Source organism: Anas platyrhynchos, chromosome 14, assembly GCF_047663525.1.
Source record: "Anas platyrhynchos isolate ZD024472 breed Pekin duck chromosome 14, IASCAAS_PekinDuck_T2T, whole genome shotgun sequence".
Lineage (NCBI taxonomy): Eukaryota > Metazoa > Chordata > Aves > Anseriformes > Anatidae > Anas > Anas platyrhynchos.
This window is the reverse complement of record NC_092600.1, coordinates 12,099,124-12,112,405: the sequence shown is the minus strand read 5'-3', so window position 1 is coordinate 12,112,405 and position 13,282 is coordinate 12,099,124. Positions and strand designations below refer to the sequence as shown.

At 53.2% G+C, this 13,282-nt stretch overlaps 1 long non-coding RNA gene across 1 annotated transcript; it reads left to right on the top strand.

Annotated features, from left to right (window-relative positions):
* The first annotated feature begins 1,022 nt into the window (after positions 1–1,022).
* On the top strand, positions 1,023–10,501 carry LOC113845187 (uncharacterized). Its single transcript, XR_003500576.3, has 3 exons — positions 1,023–1,247; positions 7,755–8,155; positions 8,488–10,501. It is a non-coding gene; the product is annotated as an uncharacterized lncRNA (long non-coding RNA).
* The last annotated feature ends 2,781 nt before the right edge of the window (positions 10,502–13,282 follow it).

The following is a 13,282-nucleotide window of genomic DNA, read 5'->3' as shown; positions in this document are numbered from 1 at the left end:
CTGCTAAATCAGGTGCAGTCACGCTGCAGTGCGGAGTCACCCCTGTCTGCAGCGGCAAAGGGTTCCTGCCTGGGGGGATCCTCAATAGCTCCCGGGGGCAGGAAACACCTTCTTTCCCCCAAGACAAGTGGGGGAGCATGGTGCCCCAGGATCAGGCCCCCACGGTGGCCCTTCCTGCAGCATCCCTTTCCCCACGCATCCCCGACTCCTCCTCTAAAGCGACGCCTGCCGTGCGAATGGCAGGGAAAGGTAGCGGCGGCAGCAGCCCTGCCTGCAAATTGCGGCTCGGAAATGGCGAGGGGACGAATTGGGGATCCAGCCCACGCCCAGGCCGCCCTGACTGAGGCAAGCCAAGCGGAGGGCTCCCCGCGGCGCTCCTCCGCCCCTTGCCCTGTGGCCGCGGGCTGCGGGAGCACGGCTGCAGCGGGGCCGCGCGGCGGGCGGCCGCTGGCTCCCGCGGACGCCGCGGGCAGAGCTCCCATCGCTCGGATTTATGAGCCTCCACGAAGCCCTCCCGCAGCCCTCCAGGAAGGCACAGGCTGGGGCTTGGGGGGGCTGTTTGCGGGGAATTGCGAATCTGCTCTCTTACACGGCTGCGTACCACTGTGCAACGGTAATCCCCTGAGCAGGGTGAAGCGGAGGCCTAGCTACCATGACCTCCTCTGTAGGTTTCCATGGATACCATGTACTATAAATAAAAAAAGGAATTTCAAACCAGTTTTCAATCCTGCTTAGTGGGAATAGGAAACCTCTTTTGAATTTAGTTTCCTATCTCACCTTACAGGGGTTATTTTGCAGCCTGTTTGAAACAAATAATTACCCCTTCAGCCAGGAAATTACCACCAATCATACCTATTTACTTCCAAACACTCGGCTAATTAGCACATTGGGGAGAGCTGCCTATTTGCACGCTGGAGATGGGAGGCTTAGCCTCTTTATTTTGGCGGTGCTGGGAGAAAGGATGCGAGGCCAAGGGTCAGCGAGGGGCGTCAGAGCCCTCCGAAAAAAATAATAAAGAGCGAAGGAGAGCTGTAAAACTCGCAACGCCGAGACGCCATGTGAATTAGCGTGCAAGAAGCCCGGCAAAAAAGGGAATATTACATCTGCATCCTTTTGCAATGAATCAGAGTCATGCTGCAGATTTTGTCTGGCATACTGGGTCTCTGGAGGATAGAAAATAATTTGGTCGCAGCAGTGGGAGGTGTGTGTGCGTGGAGAAGGGAGTTGCTTTCCAACAGCCTGCTGTGGTGAGAACATGCCTGACACTTCATTCCTTTCCAGTTAATGCAGCGAGGCCGGGAGGAAACTTAACCCTCTAATTGCTAAAGTGTACGGGGGACTTGGGAAAGTCCCCGCCAGCCGAAGGGCACCCGGGTGGGTCGCACCGCGCGGAGGCTGGGGCGGCAGCTGAACGGCTCTGCCCAAATGGCCGCGGTGGGGGCAGGGGAGGCTTAATTTGAAACAGGCGTGGGGTAGCAGGACAGGAGGACAGAGAGGTTGTGTTTTTCAGACCTTCGGGGCTGGCAGTAGGCCTGCGAGTGCAGCTCGTCACAATGCTGGGTCTGAGCCAGCTGGACATGTGGCGTTTGCTGCGGGGTCTCACGGTCTGGGCTTCCCAAACGGCTCCGTGGCCCCATCTCGGTGGTGTGGGCCGCACTCCTGCATCGCGGTGCTGGAGAACCCCAGGTGCTTTCCATCGCCGCTCCACACGTGTGCTCCCTGCCTGCCCCAGCAGCTCCCACAGGGCTGGGGTGCACAGCACACCCCCACAGCGCGCTCCTTGCTGGCTGGCCCCGCACCTCGTGACAGACCATGGGGCTGGGTGAGGGACACGGGGGCACAGCGTGTCGGGGTGGGCACACTGCAGCCCCCCCCCAGCCATCTGTGCTTGCCTGGGGCCCGCTCACGTGGGAAGGACTCGCTCCCCTTGGAGGCCTTCTGGAGGCTGCTCCCTGCACACCCTCTGTGCACAGCGCTGCCATGGGGCACGTGCGGTCTCTTCGCCTGGCTCACTCCTGTGAAGCCCTGCCAGGCAGTGCAGGGTTGGGATCTGCCATCAGGAGCTCTCCATGTCCGGGGAGAAGGAGGAAGAGGAGGAGGAGGAGGCAGCTCTGTCGGTAGTGGGGATGCACAAAGCACCCAGGGCTCAGCCAGAGCCTCATGCACGCTGTGCTCGAAGCTAGTCCATAATGTTTAATGGCACAGGATGGTCGTGGGCGTCTGACTCTGAGCCTGTTCACTGCTGCCCTCCTAAAGCTCCTTATTAGCATTTCCAGGACGTCGATGTTGTGCTTGGGTATACGGGAAGGCACTCGCGAGCTACAGACCGGCAATATATCAATGTTAGAGAAGGGCCCATTTAAGCTTAATATCAGAGGCTGGGTTTTTCTGGAGTCAGGTGCCTCATTCCCATTGAAATTCAGCATGAGTTGGAGTCTCTGCTCCCAGGGCTTCTTTGAAAGTCCCAGACTTAATTAGTATTTATCTTAATTAGAGGGACGTTACCTGCTCTGGGAACCTCATGCTATCTGCTGTGCTCATGCCCGCAGCACCCTGGGAAGGGGCTGCCAGCCCTTTCTGCAGCTGGCAGCTGAGGCGCGGGGTGGCTCACGCTGCACGCCTGGCTGGGGCACAGCCACGTCCCCCGGGGGGCCAGGGCAGACGTTGCAGGAGACCTGTGGTGACACTGTGCCCCACACCCACCTCAGCCCCCCTGCAGCTTTGCCAGGACCCCGGTGGGCACTGGGTGCCAGCAGGGCTCCAAAGCACCGCTGCTTTTTCACCATCTTCAGGCTGGGCCAAACATCACAGGTTGGAGGATGGGAGGGTGAAAAAACAGGGGAAAATCAGCTCTCCTTTTGAAAACAAAAGCTACCGGCTTGGGAAACGCTTAGAAATCCAATCTGGCCCAAACCAGTGCTAGCCAGGGAGGACATCAGGGTCCCTTGGCAGAGAGGATCTCACCCCACCTCCTGCATCAGTGGATGAGCCACCCTGGGCAGGTACATCCCTGCTCCTCCTGCCCCTGCTGCACGGGCTGCCAGGGACAGGCAGGGTGACACCCGAGCCCTTGGGAACACAGGACAGGGCAGGACAGGCTGGCTGGTGTCCTGGAAGGGGTTTTTGGTGGGGGCAACCCAGCTGGCTCCAGCCTGAGCCACCCCAGCAGGGTGACCTGCCCCGGAGGCAGGGCGCAAGGCCTTGGGGGCTGCGGAGGCAGTGCTGTGTGTGCCTCCGGGGATGAAGCAGCAGGAGCACAGGTGACGGGGACAAGGTGTTCCCCAGGCTGTGTACTGATATGAGGAAGGTGCAGACAAATGCCTGGTTCTTCTTCCTCGCCTGGGAAAAGCTGCATGTTGGGGAAGGCCATGCTGACAGAGAGGAGACAGTGGGGGGCTGGAGTTGTCTGTGGTCAGGCCATGGCAGATGGTGTTGATGATTTTCTAGGGGCCTGGTGACAGGGAACTCCATCTGTGGGGCTTTCTGAGGGTAGGAGATGCCTCCAAGCCCTACTGCTCTGCCATGGTGCCGAACACCTCAAGGAACCCCACCAGTGCTCCTGGAGGCTTATTGTGACAGGAAGGGCTGAGCTCAAGGGTGAAGGACAATGACTGGGAGATAGTGAGGGACGTCCTTGACACCCTGCTGGCAATTCATGGGGACGTGGCAGGGACACCACCCGGGTGCAGGGTGAGAGATGTCACCACTCGGCGGCTCAGTGGGAGCCATACTAATGCCAGATGTAGAGCCAGGTCTTTGTCCTGAAGGACAGCAGGGGCGGTATTCCAGACCAGCTTCTGGACCGCATGCTGGGCAGCTGGTGAAAGGGGTGGGATGGAAAGTGGTCTTGAAGGGAACAAATGTGGCTTCGTATGGAAGAGAGAGAAGGAATTAGTCACCAGGAAGAGGGGAATAGCCCCCCAAAGCAATGTGTTGCAGAAAATGATTCATGAAGATGTCAAACACTCTTATCACCCCTCTCCCCACTGATATTTCATGGGTGCTGGGAGGAGACCAGCGAAAGTTTCTTAAGAGAAGGGAAACTCCCGGAAACCAAAGGTTCATGTTGAATAGTCTGATGAAAATTCCTGGAAATGTTAACATTGCAGAGCTGCAATTAGGAACCATATCCTTGCAAATAACACTGAAAGCTGTGAGAAAAGCATTCTTTCCAGGTCTTGGTGACACAGGAATAAAACAGGTGGCACTGAATTTAATGCTACTGTTAAATAAGATTTTTATTCAGCCAAGAAAAATGTAGCTGGAAAGATGGACGGCTCCATCGTTTCATTCTGTTTCACGTAAAACTACCATTTACCTTACTAGATATTTTATAGAAGACTTGCCGGTCTCAGCCTGTAGGCTTCGAAATTGTAGACAATGTGCTAATGTAAAGTTGCTTGAGCTTATGGAAGATTTAGAAGGCCTGGTTCCCATGTGTTGCGACTGGCACTATATCAGAAGAACAGCTGAGTATATGGAGCAGGGAGCTGCAAGCAAGTTATCGAGTAAGGAGAGGATCTGCCTGGGGCTAGAGCTTGGATGGCAGTGCTGGGAAGTGCCCCAGCAAGCTGGGCAGCGTGGAGGTTGGGGTGGGAAGTGCTGCGGTGGCGAGGAACAACATGGGCTTTCCCCCTCTGTGGGACAGTGTGCTGGCTGCCTTCACGAGCTTTGGGCCTTGGAAATGCTTCTAGGGCCACAGGGCAAGGACAGGATATTTAGAAAGTCTAATTAGAGCTTGAAGGGGCACTTCCACTCGGCAGTCGGTGAAGGAGGTCAGCTCTTCTCTAAGGTGACTGGGAGGAAGAAGCTGTTTCGGCTGCTCCAAAGTCCCATCTGGAGGAGCTGAATTCTGTGCTTGAGGGAAGGAGGCTGACCTCCAGCCCCTGGGAGCACGTTGGGGGCAGTGCATTTCCTCCCCAGTTTTGAAGGTGCACTGGCAGAGATCCCAGAGACTGCAGGCCTGAAGCTAGGGCTGAAAGCTAAGAGAAAGGATGGGGTACCCAGGGTCAGCTTGAGTGCAGTCTGGCTGAGATGTGTGGCTGGGACTTCAAAAGCAGGCTGTGTACTCAGCAGGAGCGATGGTCACTACAGATACACCCACACCCGAGGAACTCAAGCACCCCCATAGAGCAGAGAGAATTGCCTTCCAGCTGCCTGGCTGCACCGCTTCTTGCTGATGGCATATTTCAAAGGACGACTGCTGCCTTCTCTGTTAATGAAGGGGATGTGTGGGTGACCAGGCACTGGCACAGGTTGCCTGTCTCAGGGCTGTGGCATCATCCCGTGGCACAGGTTGTGGCATCTCCCACCTTGGAGATCTTCAAAAACCACCTGGGTGTGGTCCTGGTCACCCTGCTTTGTGTGTCCCTGCTCAAGCAGGGGCTTGGACCAGATGATGTCCAGAGGTGCCTGCCAGCCTCAGCTGGTCTGTGGCTCTGTGAAAAAGCCAGTGCAGAGCCCAAAAGCGCTGGCCAGAGCTCAGCATGGTGTCTGGAAGAGCTGGAGCAATCCAGCCTCACCTCACCTGTGATCCTGTCTCAGCAGGGCAGGCGAGGGGCTCGCACAGCGTGCCAGAAGCCCACTTAGCGTGCACCACCTCACGTAGAGGAGGGAGGGAGAGACAGCCCTTGGGTGCCATCTCTGGAGCTGTGTGAGGAAAAGTGGTGGCTGGAGGGGCAGCTGTGCCTGGGAAGGGAGGAGCGGTTTGGCAGGCAGGCGGAAAAGCTTTTGTGACAACCGGCTTAGAGCTCTAACAGCCATCGCTGGCCCCACCTGAATTGCTTTTCCTAGGAAATGCCAAACTGCAGTGCAGCAGCCTGGCATCACGACCAGCATGATGCTGCTTTTGGGGACAAGCTGGTGCTTTTGTCTTTCCAGGTTTAGCGAACAAGCTGAAGGCTTTAGGTACACCCACCAGCATCCTTCCTTCTGGAGCAGGTCACAAAACCAAGCTGCTTCTTCCCAAGAGCAGTTTGTGGAATAAATTCTTACACCATCCATCTGTAATTGGGCTAAATAATCTATCGCACTGATCCTTGCTCTTTGGAGAGGCTTTTGGATTGGGGCCTGGGCCTTTTGCTGTCCTTAGTAAAGGGTCACCAAGAAATATGAGTAGAAATATGAAACAGGATTCCCTGGGAATAATCCTCCTACATGAAACACAGTGGCATCTGTGAGAAATCTCATGTGGACCAAGATGATGCCTCTTCTTGTAGGTCATGAAGAGGAGTCTGCAACAAGACCATATCCTATTAATTTGCTCAAAACTTATGAGAGTCGGGCTGGGCAAGGCCCTGAATATTAGAGCTATGCAGGCTCCTCATTGGCAACACAAATGTGGAAGCCCAGAGATGCTCCTGGGAGGACTCAAAATGAAGACATTTTAGTGAAAAAAATGCCTCTTCATTAGAGATGAAACCATGACTGTTTGTCAAAGCCACCCTCCCAGAGCCATCCTCTAACCCCAGATCCACCCTTGGGATTAGGGTGCAGCCCCATGGAGCTCTGTGTGGCCTTGTCACCAACCAGTCCATCGCTGTTCTTTGGATGACTTGGGAAATGTATTCATTTTTGGCCTGTTTGGGTGGTGTCTCCATTGCTCCAGTGTCTGGTGAAGTCAACTGGACATTTTCTGTTTGAATCCTCTGACCCACAGTAACACTGGCTGCCTAAAACTTGACAAGGGATGCTCTGAAGTAGAAAACTCCTCTCTAGATCGGACCAGTAAGATGTTTCCAGCTCGATCATGTGGGTCAGCACTGTGTTGTCTGTATTTCCTTGAGGCATTTGTTAACAAGCCACTGCTAAATAGCTGTAATCCTCCAGCTGCAAGCCTGGGTCTGAGGGTGGTTTGCTACAACAGGATAATGTTCCTAGCTAGAATGCTTGTGTTTGGAGCCCATACCATGGCCCACTTAAATACACGTGAGTCTTGAGGGGTCTTGGCAAAAGAGCAACCCAAATCAAATTAGGAAGACAAAGGGATGTTCCCAAGGGGCACTGCCTTGGAGTGAGCCCACAGGATTTGAAACCAAGATTTTTCCCCCCCACCACCGTTGAATGGTAGAAATAGGTAATCCAGATTAGTTGCTGAGTGCCTCCAGGAGGTAGGATTAGTAAAAAGAAGAGTCTGCGATACTCAGCTGGCAGTATCTCACCAGGAAAAAAAGTATAGCCACATTTGCAAGCTCCTGCCCAGTCCTGGAGGGTAAAATCATGGGAATGATTACAAGAAACTCTCCAAAGGCCAGAAGCAATGTTTGTATGTTACAGGAGACATACGTGAGTCTACTGCATCACCTTGCCTCTTGCTTTAAATGTCATGATTGAGTTTGCAAGCTTACTGGTGTTTTGATGTAAACCATTTGCTAGGTCAGTTGATATTTTAATTCACACAGACAACAAAAGCAATAATATTGTATTTCACAAGTCAGAATTGTTTTCCCTTCGGAGAACTGGTCAGAAGAGGAAATTTCTCTCTGAAGAAGTCCAACTTCCCAGTTATCCAGGGCCTACATCCATTGGAAATTTTGATGAACTTTCTGTGAGAAAACATCAAATCCTTCTGAGCAGTGAATCATGCAAGCAGCATTATTATGTACACACAGCTTAACGGAGTATATTCATTGTTATGTACCTGGATGTGTTTAGCAATGCTTCTGTAATGTGAAGGTGGGATGGAATGCAATGGTCTGACTCCATTCTTGGGCTGGCAAGAATTTAACCATACCCCATCCCCCTTGCCTCCCCAGGCTTCTTCCCCAGCTGCTCATCTGGCAAGATCATCAGGGCTGGGTGATGACAGACCAACAGCATGTGACGAGGGGCATAGCCCCTCATCTCGGGGTGAAGCTGGCATCCTGATGCAGATAACAAGCCTCCCTGACACAGGGAACAGAAGAGCAGCATCATTTTCTAAGCATCATAGAGCTCTGGGACATTGATCTACTTGTACTGAGACCATTGTTGCTTTTGAAGCAGTTCTACTGGAGGCAATATTTCTGCCTTCGGGGCCTCCAAAAACTGAAGGAGGCAGCAAAAAGGTGGTGCTGCCATCACTTGGTGGTGCACCAGCTGTGATATAGGGCTGGGCTGGTGGAAACAGGGGAGACGAGATTCAAGGGGTAGTTTTTCCCTTCAGGAGGTGATGCAGGTGAGATTCTGACTCCTGATTCCTTTAGCATGAATGACCAAAAGGAAGGGGTGTCCCTCTAGGTCAGCAGAGATCCAGTGGGAGATGTCTGTGCACTGGGGAAAATTCTCTCCTGAGCACAGAACAAAGGGGGGGGGGACCCCAAAATCAGGATTATGTTTCTGAAGATGCAGGTGTTTGAGCTGCACACCTCCCCACTGCTGAAGAATGATCACAGCTCTGTCCTACTGTCCCTCCCTGCTGGCATCAACTGGTCACGGCTTGCAGAGTGCTAGCCTAGCCTTACCCCAAGGGACGCTGCTGTCTGATATGTGCCTGTTCCTTCCCTCCAGGTGCAGCAGAGCGGTGAAACCCCAGGAGCGTGACGGAAATCCAGAGCCTGGCTGTGGCTGTGCAAACCTGCTCTGTGTCCTCCCAGCCAGCACGGTTTGGGCTGGGGAACTGACCCCACCCCGCCATCTCTGCCTGGGATAAAGGGAGCTTGTTTCTGCTTTAGCTCACTGCAATATCTCCTGCTGGCAGACTTTCCAATTAGGGAGCCAAGTGGGAGTCAGGAGAGACCCCAGGGTGGATTTCACACTCGTTCTTTATTTATATGTAAACCTGGACGTGGGGCTGAGCTGCTGAGCAAGTGCGAGAAGCAGTACTGAGGGAGGGGGAAGCCAGCCCAGGGAACAGAGGCCTTTGCAGCTCTCATTTGAAGCGTGTGTGGGACAGGGCTGAGCAAGAGGGAAAGTCTGGCTTGCATTTCCCACCTGTTTCAGCTGCTGGGGGGATGCCAGGTTCATGTTTTCTTCTCAGTCCCTACTTGTGCCTCCCAGCATGGCACTCAAGCATCGTTGGACACTAGGGACTGCCAGTTGTCTCCTGGCGATGTAGGTGAGCACCCTAATGCACCCCAGTGTCCTTCTGGCCACACACAAAGGGGAACTGTAACCAGGTGGGTTCCTGGCTTTGGCCCAACATTCTTCCTCTCCTGTTCTGGTTCCTGCCAGTGCCCCAGAGCCAAGCACCGTGTCCATCTGTTGTAGCCAACTCATGGTGCTTGAGCCGGAGGGCACACAGACCAGAGGTGCGACTGGGAGCAGCAGATGCTGCACGTGGGGCTGTGACACCTTCCCTCCTGGCGCACCTCCATCCTGTGCTCTCTTCTCTTTCCACTGGGTGGGACCATTTCAAACTGCCAAAGCCAACTGGCCACCCTCTTTTTGTTAAAATATTTAATAAAAACAATCATAGTGAAGATTAAAACCTGGGGGGAACAGCTCTTCCACAGGCAAGAAGGAGCACGGTGTTGCCCCTGTGGACAGCCGGTGTGCAAACACGCCTGCTCCAGGGAGCGAGTCGCCCTGCCAGCACAGCAGCTTTGCTTGGAGCTGTTCTGATCACCAGGGCCTCTTGGCCAAGCTAGCACAAGGGCTGTTTTCCAGGGACTTTTGCTTGTCCTTATGGCATGGTCATGGCTGCACAAACAGTCCCATTGGCTCAGCTGCAGACCTTCCTCCCCCCTCTCCTTTCATTTGTTTGTAAAATGTGACTTTTCTCAAGATAGCTTTTTTCAGATGTCCAACCAGATGAAAATCCCAGGTGATGCTCACCGATGCTATTAAAACTGCAGCAGTTTTGGGCTGGTAGTTGTAGAGCATGATAGGTTTTAGTTAACTGGTTAGGTGACCGCAGCAAGGCATCTCTCAGATGAGAACCAGGAGGTGTGGGTGCAGTCCCTGGTTCCCAAACTCTCATTTTACCCATCAGGACTGTTCGATACTTGGCCTCATTAGCACAGGGGTAACAGGATTTCTTAGCTTGGCAGGTGTGCTGAGAAGATAAATTCAGCAACATTTGGAGGGTATCACAAGGCTACAGCTTTACTCAGGCAGCTCTGCAGGCCACAGCACTTCTCACACACGTAAGTGAACTGCAGCTACGGCTCATGGACAGTCAGAGCAGGGAGTGATGCTTGAGGGATAGCTGAGAGAGATCCAGAAAAAGGTGAGCAGCACAGGGAAGGTGAACGGAATAGTTCATTCTCTCTCCCAGTTGAGACACGGTGACGTGAATCAAAGTCAATAAAAGTCATCTTCAAGCAGACAGAAGGAAGCAATTTTTCGCACTGTGTTGTGGTGCTGTGGAACTCCCTGAGAAAGGACATCATAGCAGGTTGGCACAGGACACTGGGTAAGAAACTGACTGAAAATACACACTCTGCAGAATATGTCTGCAGCTTATGGGGTTGCAGGCAACAGGAGGTGAAGATCAAGGGAGGCCCAGGAACAAGTCACTCAGATGGGTCTCTGCCATGTTCTGGGGAAGTGAGGCAGCTTTGGGGGCAGACAACACTTCAGTAGAATGCTACCTGGAGTTATAGGATGATGGCATCAGACACCATGGACAGTGTGGGATGCACATACATTTGGGCACAGACCTGTACCTTAAGTCCCAGCCTGTACCTAAAATGGCCTCAAGGGAAGGTGTGAGTTGTAACACAACAGGGCCCAGCAAGATGCTCAGCATCCGAGAGCCCCTTGCTGACTTTCAGAGCCAAATAAATATCCCAGGGAGGCAGCAGACGACAAGCAGCCAAGCTGAGTCGGAGAGCACCTTTTAATCCAAAATCCCAGGACCTGTACAGAGACTTTCCCATCTCGTGCAGCCTGAGCACAGCTAAGCCCCTGTGTGCCTCCCGAGCACCAGGAGAGCCAGCAGGCAGCCCCTTCTGCACATGGCCGCTGTTTTATTTAATGACCCTGATGCAATTAGCAAGGCACTGCAGAGCAGCAAGTACGAACTGCAGGTGTTAGTGCCTCTCCAGGCCATGGACATCGAACAGCTGGGCTCCACCTTCCTGGCTTGCAGCTCTCAAGGACAGGCCCAAAAATAGGCTGCTGCAATCACCTTGGCCAGAGACCCTGCTGACACAAATCACCCTGGCAGAGTGGTGGGAGAAAGAAAACATTGCAATTTGCACAGAGATGACACAGAGGTGACAGAAGGGTGATGATCAAGACAACATGCTGCTCTGCCACCCCACTCTGTCTGGAGGGGGTATATCTAGGTGAGCAAGATCATGAATTCATCATGGGTGCATTCTTCCAGCTTCTAACCCCACCAGTTTGCCTTCTTTCCTGGCCACTGGTCCACTCCTGGCCCTAATGAATCCTGTTTTGCTGCCTGCCTTGCCACCAGCCAAGCCTGTTTTGCCATGTAGCCCCCGGCAGAAGTACCAGCAGGTGCTGAATATTGCCTTACCACTGCAATTAGCAGGTTAGGCTCCTCTCCTCTCCCCGATCTCTGTTTTCATTGCTCTCTGCTGCTCACGGGAAATCTGATAGGCAGTATCTAGGGTCTCATGTCAGCAACAGTCGTTGCAAGGCTGAGCACCTTAGCAACAGGGCAAAGATGGGATGGGAATACCGTAGGCAGAGGTATATGAGATGCCTCTGGATGGGCACCTCACTGAAAGGAAGCCTCGGTTCTAGTCATGGTAGGAGTTTCTAGGAGCCTTAATGACTTTGTGGAAGAGAGGGAAGGGTGTTAGACCTTTCAGGACTCAGTGGCTGTCGGAGGTAGGCAGTGCCCAAGGACCAGATGAATGAGGCTGACTCAGGTGAGTCTCAGAATCACAGAATCACAGAATCACAGAACATCCCGAGTTGGAAGGGACTCACAAAGATCATTGAGTCCAACTCCTGGCCCCACACAGGTCTACCCAAAACTTCAGACCATGTGACTAAGTGCACAGTCCAAATGCTTCTTAAACTCCCACAGGCTTGGTGCAGTGACTGCTTCCCTGGGGAGCCTGTTTCAGTGTGTGACCACCCCCTCGGTGAAGAACCTCTTCCTGATATTCAGCCTAAACCTCCCCTGCCCCAGCTTGACACCATTCCCTCTGTACTAACATTGGTGATTAAGGAGAACAGATCGGCACCTACCCCTCCACTCCCCCTCGTGAGGAAGCTGTAGGCCACGATGAGGTCTCCCCTCAGCCTCCTCTTTTCCAGGCTGAACAGGCCAAGTGACCTCAGCTGCTCCTCTTATGTCTCCCCCTCTAGGCCCTTCACCATCTTTGTAGCCCTTCTCTGGAGTCTTCCTTCTCCAGAGGCACTAAAACCATCCTACAAGATTCTGCATCAATGTTTTCCTGCAGCAGGCACAGCCTGACTCAGAGGAGGCATCCTCCAAAATGTCACTGGGAACAAACCTGCTTGGTTATGTCACTACCTGCTGGAGACTCAGCAAAAGAAGGAGGAACAAAGGCTGTGGTGCAGTCTTCCAGGATAGCTGTCTTTGTACTGCTTTCCTAGGATGTCCTTAAATGCCTTCAGGGATCTGGTTGCCTTCCTGAGTTGCCAAGGCACATCTGTACACCCTCACACTCCCCTGAGCATGCCCCAAATCTCTCCTTTGTCTTGAAGCAGTATTCTTTAGATCTGTCCCCAGATCACTTGAACTTACCATGCATAAGGGATGGTGATGGAGGACACCCTTCTCGGTACTTCTGCTGGGGTACTTTGAAGCTGCAGACCTTTACCCAAACACTGGGGCAGAAGATAATACATATGATGAATTCTTTGTACAAAATCTCAAAATTATCACCTTCACTGTCCCCATTCACACAGGATGTCGGAAAGTCCCTGTAGTGACCCTGTTGGCCTGAGGCTTACTGCCCTTTAGCTCCCCAGAAGCTACCAGGACATGTGGCAGTGAGATCTCTGCTGAGCTGGGCTGCTCTGAACGCAGGCAGCCAGCAGGATGCCTGCTGAGGCTGCCCAAGTTGAGGGCAGGCAGTGTTAGAGCATCCTCTTGAGCTCAACAGACCATGTCCACGCACAGACAGTGTTCACCTCAGGTCAGAGGCCTCTCTCCAGGCTGGCCCTTGGACAAGAAGTGTAGGATGGCATCCTCAGGCACTGGGAGGTGTCAGTCCTCTTCCCGTCTTCCCTTACAGATTCTTCCACCAGAACACCCTTTCTCTGGTCCATAGAAGGTCTGTGGTACCCACTGTTACTCAGTAAATGATTTCAAAACCTAGGACATGGGTGGAAAAGTTTGGATTTTGCCCAAGACAGATTAGAGAAGGTCTTTTCATTGCCAGAGTCAATGGAATGAATGTTCAGTTCCTATCCA